General features: G+C 37.2%; 1 long non-coding RNA gene across 1 annotated transcript; it reads left to right on the top strand.

Moving 5' to 3' along the window:
• The first annotated feature begins 11562 nt into the window (after positions 1-11562).
• LOC145118683 (uncharacterized) lies at positions 11563-12065 on the top strand. Its single transcript, XR_013713407.1, has 2 exons — positions 11563-11662; positions 11784-12065. It is a non-coding gene; the product is annotated as an uncharacterized LOC145118683 (long non-coding RNA).
• The last annotated feature ends 2670 nt before the right edge of the window (positions 12066-14735 follow it).

The raw sequence follows: 14735 nt of genomic DNA on the forward strand, positions 1-14735 counted from the left end.
TCTCTAGAGGGTCCAAGGGAGGATTAATGTTGATTAAATAGGGAGAAAACCCCTAAATTTAGGGTTTAGGGTATGATCTAGTATGCCCTGCGTACTAGCATGAGTCCCAAGTTTCCAAGGTTGATCATGTATGTTGCACGTACCTCACATACGCTCATCGTACAAGCTGATATGCAAAGATTTTGACACAAGGGACCAATAATAAAAAAATACCTGAAAATCAGATGGTATACGTTTGGTCCTTGAACCATATAAAATGACATTTTTACCCTTTTTTATTTCTTTTACATTATTATTAAATTAAAACTATTTAAAAATAAATAAATAACACCTCACCACCCAATTCCTTTCTATCTCCATTTTTCACCTCATTGATGTTTCATACTTATATCTCCTCATTTTCTCTCCTAGTTGAAGCACACCAGTTGAAGAACACAAAAGCTTGAATACCACTATAAATACCAAACCATTATCTCCTACAGTCGAAAGCTTGCAGAAACACCCCTTCTTGTCGAATATAGTGCCTCGTACTCATTCGTGATTTCAACCATCATCATAGGCTTGAATACCCATGGTAGATTACTGACATCTCTCTCTCTCTCTCTCTCTCTCTCTCTCTCTCTCTCTCTCTTTAAAAACACAACTGGAGCTTCGACTAGTTTTTTATATATGTTTGTAGCTTTCCCATCCATCTCTTTAATTAATTTGAATCCAATATGCCACCGCCACACATCGGAGCACTGGGTAGGTTTTATTATGTGAATCAGTCTATAACAATGTTTGTGCTCTTCACCTTTATCTCTGATTTTCAGATCTAATCAACTAAATATGATAAATCCAATTCGTTTTTTCGCTTAGGAAAATATTCAAGAATCAGGTTTGTTGAGCCAGCCATCTTCGATTCAAAAGATATTCTAAGAAATTTAATTTGTCTTTCACCTTCATCTATGATTTGTAGATTCAACAAAAACTCTTGGTAATTTTACTTTGTTGAAGCAACTAATCATAAATCAACAAAAAAATCTAGAATTTGGTTTGTTTAATTGATTATTGGATGTAGTTTAGATCGACTTTCCTCTGGTTTGGATCGACATTTTTTGTATCTGATAAATTTGGTATGCTCAATCGATTTCTTGCCCTTAGTTTAGATGACATTTTTCATTTATTGATTTTTTGCAACTTGTTTGGAATGAGGTTTTGCATCAAAGGGTTTTTTATGGCTAATGTTTTTCCATCAATGGCAAAGATGGTGACATGTTTTTTCTGGGGTGGAGAGGTGTTATTTATCACATTTTTCTTTTTCTTTTTCTAATAGTTTTATTTAAAAAATATATAAAATATAATAAAGAAAAGGATTTTTTTAATATTGGTGATTGACAAACCACGATGTAACCAAAAATACATATAAAATTTTTGTTTTTAAATTCATTTAATTCATAAGAAACTGATACCAAAATATTTAAAAGAGTGACATTGTAACATATTATCAGAGTACAAATCCTAAAATCACTAAGTGTGGAAAAACATAGAGTGATGCGGTACGATCAGGCCGGACCCTTTCCCTTCGAAGTGGAAGTACCTGAAACAGAAACTGAAAACTGTCCCAACATACCACATACTAAACAAACATACTGTCAAGCATATCTAGGTGTCGGCCTATCCTTTTGGTCTATTTCAACCGGATACTACCAAGCATATCTGGAAGCTGGCTTACCCCTTCGGTCCATATCAACCGGATACCACCAAGCATATATGGGTGCTGGCTAACCCCTTCGGTCTATTTCAGCAGGATATCGGGTCCATTTCACCCCTACCCCTACCACATAATATCATAACAGTAATCATAAAGTCATTAAGCAAAACAGACATAACCGACAGTTATCACAAAGATAATCATCACGCTATAACATAAACTGTACTAGTGGGTCGGCCTTGGTGCCTTCAACCCACGACTACTGCGAAGGAAGACTCACCTCATACTGTGGGTATCAAATCGCACTCAGCGGATGACTCGTGAACCCATCTCCCTATCGCACAATCACAAAACCCTAATTAGAAATTAGGTCACAATCTAACCCGAAAGTCCAACACCCTAATCCTTGACTTAAGGCACAAAGGCCCCTTCACCTTTGCCTTATTAGGCCTCCTCCTCTCTAAGGCCCAAATCCACAAAAATCCAAAAAGGCATTTAAGCCCACCATAAGACCTCTAAGGCCCAATATGGCCCAAGAACCCCAAACATGGCCTTTGGCCCAAAAAATGACTTGCTACACCCAGGTGGGCCCGAGGCCCAATTTACTCAAGTCTAAAGCCCTACACCAAACGAGCCCAAAATCTTCCAAGCCCACAGATAGCATATGTGCGCCGTACTTGGCTTGTACGCCCTACATACGTTGGTGTTGACCAGGAGTCGAGGAGCTGACCCAGTACGTGCATCGTACACTTGAGTACGCATGGCGTACTGGTCTGCCACCTCATTCTTACTTCCATGACTTAATCTCTTGAGACCGAATGTCCAAAAATTATATCCAAAACCCTAGGAACGTCCTAAGCCATAAAGTTGCAAACTTTATGCTTTTACATACAAGGATGGGGCTCAAAACAAGAATAAGTCCATAAGCACACTTGGATGGTTCCTAACACTCGCATGGTTGAGGCTTAACCATCAAGATCCAATTTTTATGACTCAAAACACTTCCAAGAATTTAAAAGGATGGCTTGTATGGTCTGAAGTTCCTCAAATCCAAGAATCCAAACTATATGACCAAAATATGACATTTTTTACCCTAAAACTGGATCTAAACATGCAATGGACAAGGTTTAAGATTTATTCCTTTAATCGGTCAGAAATGGTGCCAAAATTTTGGATCTACAAGCTCTTCCAACGTCCTTGCTTCTTCCTAGGCTCCCTTCTTCTTCAAAAACTCGAAAGAACACCAAAAACTCTCAAGGAAGCTCACAAGTGCACTAAAGGTGGCTTAGGGTTCGAGATTTGCACTTCAAGGGCAATGGAGGCTGAAAAGGTAAGGGACTTGGGGACTTAAGGTCCTTAAATAGGGTGCAAACCCTAAAAAATAGGGTTTGTCTCCGGCACATGTACGCCATGGGTACTCCACGTACGCCCAACATACGTGGTTAAGTTCTGTGACTAGTACGCTAAGCGTACTTGATGAGTATGCCCCGCGTACTAACCAAGGGACCAAAATGAAAGAAATTTTACATTAGGGACTTAAAGGGAATCTTACCAAAACTTGAATGTTACAATTCTCTCCCACTTAAATCCGACTTTGTCCTCGAAGTCCGTTGGTCCAAATAACTTCGGGTAATGCTCACTTATCGCATCCTCCGACTCCCATGTCTACACTGAACCCTTGTGGTACTACCATTAAACCTTAACCAGATCGACAACCTTGTTTCGCAAGGTTTTCGTCTTCCTGTCAAGGATCACTACAGGTCTTTCAATGTATTTCAAGTGGTCATCCACTTAAATGTCCTCCAATGGAACCACTACGGAATCATCTGCCAAACATTTCCGCAGTTGCGATACATGGAAACTACTGTGAATCTGTCTAAGCTCCTCCGGAAGGTCCATTCGATATGCCACCATGCCCACCCGGGCCATAACCCTGAAGGGACCGATATACTTGAGGCCCATCTTGCCCCGCTTCTTGAATCGAATGACACCTTTCCAAGGTGACACCTTCAGGAGAACCATATCCCCAACCTGAAACTCCATGTCTGATCGGCGCTTGTCGGCATAGCTTTTCTGCCAACTCTAAGCTGTCTGAAGTTTACTACGAACCTGTTGAATCAACTCGGTCGTCTTGAGTACCACCTCGGTAATCCACATAACTAGTTGAATGACTTCGCCCCAGCATATTGGGGTCCTGTATTTCTTCCCATAGAGCATCTCAAAAGGAGGTCGATCGATACTGGCACGGTAGCTATTGTTATATGATAATTCTGCTAACGGAAGGTATGTATCCCAGCTACCACCAAAGTTTAGAATGCACGCTTGCAGCATATCCTCCAATGTATGGATGGTCCGCTCGCTCTGACCATTTGTCTGCGGGTGAAAGGCCGTGCTAAAGTGCAGATGAGTTCCCAACTCGCCGTGAAATCTCTTCCAAAATATGGAAGTAAACCGGACATCCCTGTCCGAAACCACAGAAACTGGTACTCCATGTCGTGCTACGGCCTCCCTGATGTAAACCTCAGCTACCTTCTCCGCGGAGATACTCTCCTGGATCGGGATAAAATGCGCGCTCTTGGTCAATCGATCCACGACGACCCAAATCGAATCCACACCACGCGCAGTCCGAGGCAACCTTCGTAATGAAGTTTATAGTAATCTCTTCCTATTTCCAAACGGTAATATCTAACAGCTACACCTTTCCGTGAGGTCGTTGATGCTCGGCCTTGACTTTCCTGCAAGTCAAGCACATCTCCACGTACCAAGCTACATCCCACTTCATGTAGGGCCACCAATAATTAGGACGAAGATCCCTATACATCTTTGTCGCCCCGGGAAGAATGGAGAATCTCGATCTGTGCGCCTCCTCCATCAGAACCTGATGCACACCAACGCAGTAAGGAACCCACACTCTCCGATGGAGATTCAATAAACCTCAGCTATCACAATAGAAGGAAGCCACCTAACCCACAATACGCTCACTCTTACGGTGCTCCTCCTTCATAGCCTCAATCTGCGCCTCCCGAATCCGCTCCAGAATCGGAGTAATCACTGTCATCCTAAGACACATATCCCTAATCGGAGTCGTGACTGCCTTGTGGATAAGATCATCGGCCACCACATTAGCCTTCCCCGAATGGTAAAGGATCTCACAATCATAATCCTTCACTACATCCAACTACCGAAGCTGCATCATATTAAGATTTTGCTGATCCATCAAGTACCTCAGGCTCTTGTGATCCGTGTAAATAGTACAACGAACCCCATAAAGGTAATGTCGCCAAATCTTGAGGGCAAAAACCACATCCCCCAGCTCCAAATCGTCTGTCGGATTGTTCGTCTCATGAGGCTTTAGTTGCCTCAAGGCGTAAGCAATAAAGCGACTCCTCTGCATCAAAACCGCGTCTAATCTCGCAATAGACGCGTCACAGTAGGACAAAAAATCCTCAACACCCTCTGTCAGGGTGGTCAAAATTGGCACCTCGCATAACCTCTATCTCAGAGTCTCAAACGTTGCTTGCTGCTCAGACCCCCAACGAAAAGTGACAGTCTTCTTCTTCAGTCGGGTCAGAGGAACAGCTACCTTGGAGAAATCCTGAATAAATCTCCAGTAATATCCAACTAAACCAAGGAAACTCCGAATATTGGATGGAGACCTCGGAACTTCCCACCTCATCACGGCATCCACCTTGGCCGGATCGACCAGAATACCATTCTGGTTGACAAGGTGGCACGGAAAATGCACCTCGCGCAACCAGAACTCGCACTTGGAGAACTTTGCATACAACCTTTCCCTCCTCAAGGTCTCCAACACCTCTCGCAAGTGCTCCTCATGTTGTTCCTGGGTCTTGGAATAGACCAGGATGTCATCAATTAATACAATCACGGACTGATCCAACATCGGTCGACACACGCGGTTCATAAAATCCATGAATGCGGCTGGAGCATTCGTGAGCCCGAAGGGCATCACCACGAACTCGTAATTAGTAATTACCATAGCGAGTCTGGAAGGCCGTCTTCTACACATCGTCCTTTCTGAACCTCATCTGATGATAACCCAAATGCAGATCAATCTTGGAAAACCAAGACGCACCCTGAAGCTGGTCAAAAAAATCATCAATCCTCAGGAGTAGATAACGGTTCTTCACCGTTAGATTATTAAACTCCCAAAAGTCAATACACACATTCGATGCGACCCGTTCTTCTTCTTCTTCACAAACAGGATCGGTGCACCCCAAGGCGAACTACTCAGTCGGATGAATTCTTTGTCTAACAGCTCCTGGAGTTGTGTAGACAACTCCTACATCTCTGGTAGAGCTAATCGATATGGCGCTTTGGCTATCGGAGCTGCACCAGGAACTAAATCAATCTGGAACTCCACCTGCGTCTCCGAAGGCACCCCAGGTAAATCCTTCGGAAACACATCTGGGTACTCCCACACCATCGGCACATCATCAACTGACGCCCTACCCTGCTCCCGAGTATCCATAACATAGGCAACGAACCCAGATGAACCCTGATGGAGATCCGTCTGGCCCTAGCGGCTGAGCATAAGACGGGCCCACGCTGAGTGCCCTCTCCATGGACCACCAACTCTCCCCCACTTGGGGTCCGAACACGTACCAGCTGACACTTACAATCAATCATTGCCCTATTGGGGCTCAACCACTCCATCCCCACACTAACCTTGTTCCCGCGTAGAGGAATGGGAACTAAGTCAATCGGATATCGCTCGCTAAACATCCCCAAAACACAATCGCGATGAACCCTCGATGCCCGGACGGATCGATTATCTGCAATCTCAACCTCTATCGGATGATCCAACTCACTCTAAGATCTGACAAACCTCTTGTTGATCGCAAGAGATACGAAAGATCAGGTAGCCCCCGGATCAAATAATACCAAAGCAGGGATATTGTTCACAAGGAACGATCCTAAAACAAAACACATAAAATATATAAGCAACGAAATCAACATAAATAAAGAGTTAAGGAGAAGAGACATACCCATCACCACATCTGGTGCAGCATGAGCCTCGGCAGTCAACTGAAGAGCCCGACTCCTCACCACAGGAGCATCCGCCTTGCCCTGGAGGCCATCTGTGATCCGTAGGGTCGCAGGAGCTGGTGCTACCACTGGTCCTCCTGATGCTAAACTCGGTCATTTAGCCTTCTTGTGGTCCCTATGATTGCAATGAAAGCAAATCAGGTCTGATGTCTGAGTAGTGGTGATAGAAGCAGTACAATCCTTGCTAAAGTGCCCTGACTTGCCGTACTTATAGCAGCCTGAACCACCCGCCCTGCAAACCTAGAGTGGCTCCAGCCCTGTTGGCCCTTTGACCTAGAGTCGAAACCCTTGGGTTTCTTCGCTAAAACCCCAACTGTCAGCCCAGGCTCCGCCTTCCTCTTCCCTATGTCCTCCAGATCAATCTCTCGCTCCCGCACCTTGGCTATCATATCAACCAGAGTTGGGAAGGCAGAAAAACTAACGAATTCTCTGATGTCATATCTCAGCATATCATGGTATCGGGTCTTCCTCGTCTCCTCATTAGTCGCATACTGGGACACCAACAATTCCCTATCCCTGAGCTTGGCGGTGATCTCTGCCACAGTCTCAGTCGTCTACCTCATATCAAGAAACTCCCTGACTAGCTGTTGCACCTCAACAGCCGGTGTAACGTCTCATTTACACACGATAAAAACTGGATGTAATGTCTCATTTTCACAAACAAAATTTTCATTTTTTATTTAAGGTAAAACATCATTTCCATAAATCCCAAAGTAAGAAAACCCATATGTTCCAAAATACAATGGTTTGGAAATCAGAGTAACATAATAAATGTGAAATCTCCAATGTTTTTGATGAGTGTGTATAGTCACACCTTCGCCTTCTCACGATCACTAATGGTACCTAAGAAAACATTTAATCCATAACTGTAAGCCAAATCTTAGTGAGTTCCCCTAAAATACCACACACAACAATACACTTACAATGCATGCAAACACACAAGCCTTTAGTCTGACTAAACCGCCTCGCGAGGTCTACAATACACCTGGATCACTCTTCTGGGCCGCCAGTCCACGACTAGTCCCCCTCCCATGTCTACAGCATACAGTTGGTCTGCAGCTGGCCTACATCACACAGTTGGCCCGCCTAGGTATCTTGGACTACACCACGAAGTTGGACCGCCTCAACCCGCCACACGATATGTCGACATATAAATCAAACAAGCAATCAAACAAGAACATAAACACATGCAACTATCTATACTAGTCTATCTTCCTAACAGCTCACTACCACATATCGGGCCTCATATAGTACTCTACATCATATCACTAAGGAATTGATAGTTATATGTAATCAGATGTGAGATAGACAGTCGAACATGTGAACCCACTATAGAGCCACAACCAAACAAGGAACATGCAAGAAAGCCTAGATAAAGAGTTCTCAGGCTATCCTACATGACTGCATATAACCCATAGGGCACTCAACTAGACGATCACCGACCCCTAGTACTCTAACCAGCATACCCTACTCTTATATCCTAACATACAAAAATATATATTGTAACACATAGTATAGTGAGGAAACTCACCCGAATCGAAGACCCAAGGAAACACAACAACACCCTCACTCCTTGCGTTGATTGCCCTTGTGAACATAGTAGCACCAACCAAAGATAGATCCTTAATTACTAACCCAAGTCCTTCAAGTTTTACCCAAAGTCAAAATGGTCAAAAGCCAACTATCAACGGTCAAAAAAAGTCAACGGTCAACCATATCAATGCTCACCAAGACGTGGAGATCTCTTGGCCACGTCGTGGGCATGTCAGGACAAAACAATCGACATGCAAGACCTCACCACATCGTGGCAATCCCTTGGCCACATCGTGGTTCCTAGCAGAATTCCATACTCTTCATTAAGTGCTTAATCCTTACAGATCTGAACTCGTAAGTTCATATCTGGTCCATTTCAATGACTTAATGGATAGAGTTTCCAATTTTATCCGTTAGGATTCCACCACAAGGCAAGATCTACAACTCTATAGTCCTTAATGTGACCCAAACTTGTGCATGGATACAAGATGACTCCAAACATGGCTCTTTTCTCAATCATCAGAAACTTAAAGACCAGAAGAGGACCATAACAAGCTTTCGAGTTCCTCAAACTCCAAGAACATCCATGGAAAGGACCAAAACTACCAAAAATGATCCCAAACTTGAATCTAGAAGATAAAATGCCAAGGTTCGAACTTTATACCTCAAATGGCTTAGAAATCAGAAGAGAATGATGGATCACAACCAGCTCTTTACGCTTCCTTGCATCAATGTGAACTTCCTTTTTCCTCAATCTTCACCAAAATCTAAAGAATAAGCTCTAAATCAAGACGATAGGCTCTCAAACATGCATGGAGGCTAGAGTTTCATGTTGAAGGGTTGAAGGATGAAGAGGATGTCCTAATCCTTGAGATTAGGTTCTTAAATATGGAAGAAACCTTAAGAATCATGGGTTTGGGCTGCAGTAGATGCCACGTCGTGGCGGCCATCAGATGTGCACTTCCTGAAGTTGCCATCCCACATCATGGTACTCTGCTCACCACGTCGTGGCACGAACTTTTTTTTTTCAAAAACCTTACATTTGGTCCCTCAACTTCTCAACTGATATCTTCAGCGAAAACCAATGTTACAATGAAAGCACATGGACCTTCAATAACACTAAAAAAAATAAGGACTAAACTTGATATTCTAAAAAACTATAGGGACCATTTATAAACATTTGCCTTTTCAATATCGTAATGCTTAAAAATATCTTAGTATTTATAATCTAAAATATTAAAAAAAAATAGTTCATTATAAAATACATTATTTAAGAAGTTTTGTCAGTTTTACATTAATAGTCCCTATTTAATAGAAAAGCTAAAGAGATGGTCCATATGTTTGTAAAATTATAAAAAGGGGACATGCCTAATAGTAAGTTACAAAAATGGTCCTTATATTTCACAAAGTTTCAAAAATGATCATTGCCGACTAGAAATTTTATGAGAATTGTCTATATGTTTCATAAAAAATATAGAAATTGTCCTTATAGTTAATAAGATTACAAAATAGTTTTGCCTAATAGCAAAACTAAATAAATGGACCTATTTTTTCATAAAATTATATAAATAGTCTTTACCTAATAGCAAGATAACATAAATGGTCTCTATATTTCAGAAAGTTACAAAAATACTCACTATCTAATAGCAAATTTACAAACATTGTCTGTGTTTCATAGAAAATGCAGAAATGAATATTATTTTAGAGACAATTACAAAAATTATGTCTAAAATATATGATTAATAAACCAATCACAACACGCGGGACACCCTGCTTATTTGACACTAAAATCAAAACATAGTAATATGTTTAGAAATCATTTTTAGTGGCATATTTATAGAATAACAATGTATTTTGTTTTAATAATTTTAATTTTAACATATATTTTTTTTATGTTTTGAATGACAACAAATAACTTTTTTTATTTTTGATAATATATTGATGGTGTTTTATGTAAAAGATAACAATAAGCTTTCCATAATATATTGATGGTCTTTAATGTAATAAATAACATAAACACATGCTTAAAATAGAAATTGAGTAAAATTTATTAGTATTCTACTATTCTATATAACGTAGAGTTTTAATTAAAATCTATAAAGAAGAAATAATCAGAAGTGGAATGAGATGCATTAAAAATTGGGAAAGCATGTGTTTAAATCTTTTATATTAGTAATCTAAAGAAATAAGATAACAACGTGAAAAAGGAGGGGGCCATGACCTCCCTAGGCATTTATAACCTTCCGCCACTACCTATAATACATATTACATTTACATAGTCTAACAAGTAATGCTGTGAAAGTGAAGCAATTCGGCATCTCCAACGTGGAGCTTGTCATGTCGACGGGCACACCGTCCCTTAAATTCGGCAAATTCGGCAAGTGAAGAAAAAAACATTTTCAGCCTCGTAGCCCAATATGAATTGAGTTTATTTATAACTAGGTGTGAAACTCGTGTACTACACGGGTTGATTAAAAAAAGTTATATATGAAGATATAAACTTTAAATATTTTTTTTAAAGAAAGCATTAAATATGAAAGTGTAAACATTATGTGTTTTTTAAAATAAAATTTCAAAATATATATACAAACAAAATGATAAATAAATAAATAATTCAATTTATACTAATAAAACAAACTACAGAAAAATAATTATATTTTGATCATATAACATTTTTTTTAGTTTGTCAATAAAAAGCAAAAAAGTTTGATTATTTTTTTATATAGACCATTTTGTCTAAAATAACAATAAATTTTAAAAGAAACATATCAATTTTGAATTATATATATTGAAAGAAACATATTAAAATTTGAAAATATAAGGAAACAAATTAATGACACAATAATTAGTTTTTATAACCTAAAAATTAGATAGTTAATTGAGAAAATTAAAAATTACAACAAAATGACAAGCGGAAATTAATTTCTAAGAATTAACCACAAACTTACATGTGTCCAAATGCATACAAAATTGACAAGTGGTAAAAAAATCTTTATTTATTAGAGAGGAATTTATTTATTTTTTATTTTTTCCCTTTCTTTTAAATATTGGTAATTGAGTAATAAGTTTAAGATCAAGATTTGAACGATCAAAACCGCAAAAATGTAATTTATTCAATAAGTAATTGCCCTTTACTAAAAATACGGGTAAATATTTATTACTCATATATATTGTTGATATACAAAATAAAATGAATTATTACACAGATTTAATTGATATAAATACAAAAGGAAAGCATTTATTGCCTCATTCTATATAAACGAAACCTCAGCAAAAATAACTTTCACATTAACAAAATGGGTTCCTCTATACTCAAAACACAAACAATCACAATGGTTCTATCAGTGTTGTTCTTGATTGTGTGTACAGGTAAGTTTGAAGTTTCCTATATAGAAATTACGAAACTACTTTGATTTCAATGAATAATACTCCGTATAATGTACAAATTTTTCACATGGATGCTAACGTTTGCATGTTGTGTTTATAAAAGTGGCTGAAGAGGAGAACAAAAGCGGTTTTTGTTATGACCCGCAACCGCAACCCAAATCAGATTGCGATGCACAAAAATGTTCTGATAGATGCCTAGATATGGGCTACATTAGAGGCCTCTGCAAACTCATTTATCCACCTACGCCTTATGCGTTTTGCGTTTGTGAAAAGCCTTGTACTCCTTCAGAAGTAAATGAGACCAATCTTTCCCCGAACTGATATTTGGTATCATGACATGTATGATACTGTTTTGTAATTGAATAAATGATAAATCATTTTCCTATTTGTTCACTGTTATCGGGAATTGCTAATGTTAGACTCCTTTCATGATGTTTACTCCTTACATGTTGTTTAAGGTATTTATAAGATTCTATAGCATGATTTAATATATTTTGGTGAATTTGTAGCAATTCGTATCAATCAAACGCAAAGAATTAGTAAAATTGGGAATTGAATAAAAAATAATTTTAGGTGAAATCTTGGTAAAAATAAGTGTTGTTTGGTTTGCAAAATGTATCCAAAGGAATTGGAATATGTCACTAATTGTAATCCAATTTCATATTGTGTTTGGTTAATGTAAAACTATAGAATTGTCATTCTTGTTTTTTTGCTTAAATTTACTTTATTTTAGAAATTATGTAAAAATATATTATATAAATTATAAAAATAATATATGATGGTGGTGTTGTTGGCCGTGGGTTGTGGGGGAGGTGGTGGGCAGTGGATGTGGTGGTGGATGGTAGCGTTGATGGAAACTTGGATAATTTTGAAATTATAAATGAGTTTTGAACTATTTCGTGTGGAAAGTAATTAAAAATTGTCAAAATTTTAGAATTGTAAGTTTCTGAAATTTTGTTGTGGACTTTTGATATGGACTATAATTTCATATCCAATCCAGTCCACACAACCTCAAAGATCAACTGCCTATATTCGTTTTTATATTTTTTCATCATTGGAAATCTCTATTGATTCCGACAAGGCCGATAAAACTAAAGGAGTTGCAAACTCCTACGTCACTAACCAAATCATTTATGTAGACAATACTTTGACAAGTGTAAAACTTTTTTAAGGCTAATGCTATAAGATCGGAAGGAGTGGACGGGGTAGAGACCGCACCTCCTGTGCCACCTAGGACGAAACTCCGCCCCTGACCGTTATTTGGGTGCGGTAGAGACCGCACTACGGCACTCCGAGGGTGCACTCTTTCAAGATTTTTGATCGGTTCCTTTTCCTTCAAGCTTTGTGATTGGTTCCTTTTTTAAAAAAAAATCCCTAATAAATAAAGATCATTTTGGCACATGTCACATTCTCATTTATTTTGACACATTTAATTTTGTGGTTTTTAAATTAATTTTTATTCCACATGTCATTTTATGGTTTTTTTATTTTATTAAATTCCAAATAGTATTTAAATGCAACAATAAATACATATCAATTTCATTAATGAACTTTCCTTTTAATTTCATAATTACTACGTAAAGATTCATTAATTTTTTTTATTTATTTATCTAAATTATTTGTTTAAATTTAAATGAGAAAAAACACTTTAATTTTTATAATTCAATATTTTCTCACTTTTCTTATAAATTCAAACTTTTCAAATGTTTTGAATTTTGTATTTAGTTTTTTCTTTTAAATAAACTCATTTAATACATGGGTCACACACCTAGTAAATAAATAAATAATTTGACGGTTATATGTCACTGCGGTTTTATGAGGGAGTGGGAGCCTAAGTACCTCTCTTCTTTTCTAATTTCACTTCTGATTTTATTTTTTGTCTTTTATTATTTTTTTTTTGTTTTTTGTTTTTTTTGTTTTTAATTCTTTTTTATTTTTTATTTTATTATTATTATTAGTATTATTAATATTATTGATATTATTATTATTATTATTATTATTATTATTATTATTATTATTATTGTCATCCGAATTTTGAAATGTTATCCGAATTTTATATGGTTATCGAAATTTATAATAATAATAATAATAATAATAATAATAATAATAATAATAATAATAACATTTTAAAATTCGGATGACAATAATAATAATAATAATAATAATAATAATAATAATAATAATAATAACAATAATAAAAATTATAATAATAACAACAACAACAACAAGATTAATTATAAAAAAACCAAAAGAAAAAAAAAGAAAAGGAAAAAAAACAAAAAGGGAAAGAAACAAAAAAAAATGATGTGAAATTAAATGTAAATGATTGATTAGATTGATGTTATGGGTGTAAAATTGATTAAGGGGTATTTATAGTACAACCCTTTTTTTAATAGCTAAGGTGGAGGGACACTCTTAAAATATTGTCATGACAGTTTTTTAAGTGTCATCTCATTTTTCTTCATTTATCATATAATCTTAGCATTTGATTGTTCTCCATTTAGCACATAAATTAGCATTTGGTAGGGAGTGGTAACACTCCTAACATTCTTTTTTTTTCTTTTTCTAATTTAATTAAATTACTTTATTTTAATACACAAACACTTTTATGCACAAATATTGAACAAATTTTATTTTTTTAAACCACGAACATCTAATATAATATAAATTATATTTTTAAGCAAAAATATTTCATATTAATTTTAAAAAGTTACAATAAATTAAAACTTAAAAATACCTAGACACATGATTTAATAATTCAAACCACGACAAACATGACTTAGCACCGAAAAACACGACTTAATACATAAAAAAACATATTACATAAATACTATGGCTTATCCCAATTGTATTCTTTAGCAAGATCCTACTTTGCATTGTTAAAAATCTGATGATCCTCTTCGGACAAGTTTTCTACCGGGGTTAAGAAAAGTTTTAACGCACGGTTCCTTTCTTTAATCACACGGTTCCCTTCTTTTATCCTTCCCAAATCCAAAAAACCCTCAACCTTAGCGTCCAATCCTTTGATGTCGCTCCTTATCTCCTCCACTTCAGT

The sequence above is a fragment of the Lactuca virosa genome, chromosome 6 (assembly GCF_052849685.1).
Source record: "Lactuca virosa cultivar CGN04683 chromosome 6, Lactuca_virosa_CGN04683_v6, whole genome shotgun sequence".
Classification (NCBI taxonomy): domain Eukaryota; kingdom Viridiplantae; phylum Streptophyta; class Magnoliopsida; order Asterales; family Asteraceae; genus Lactuca; species Lactuca virosa.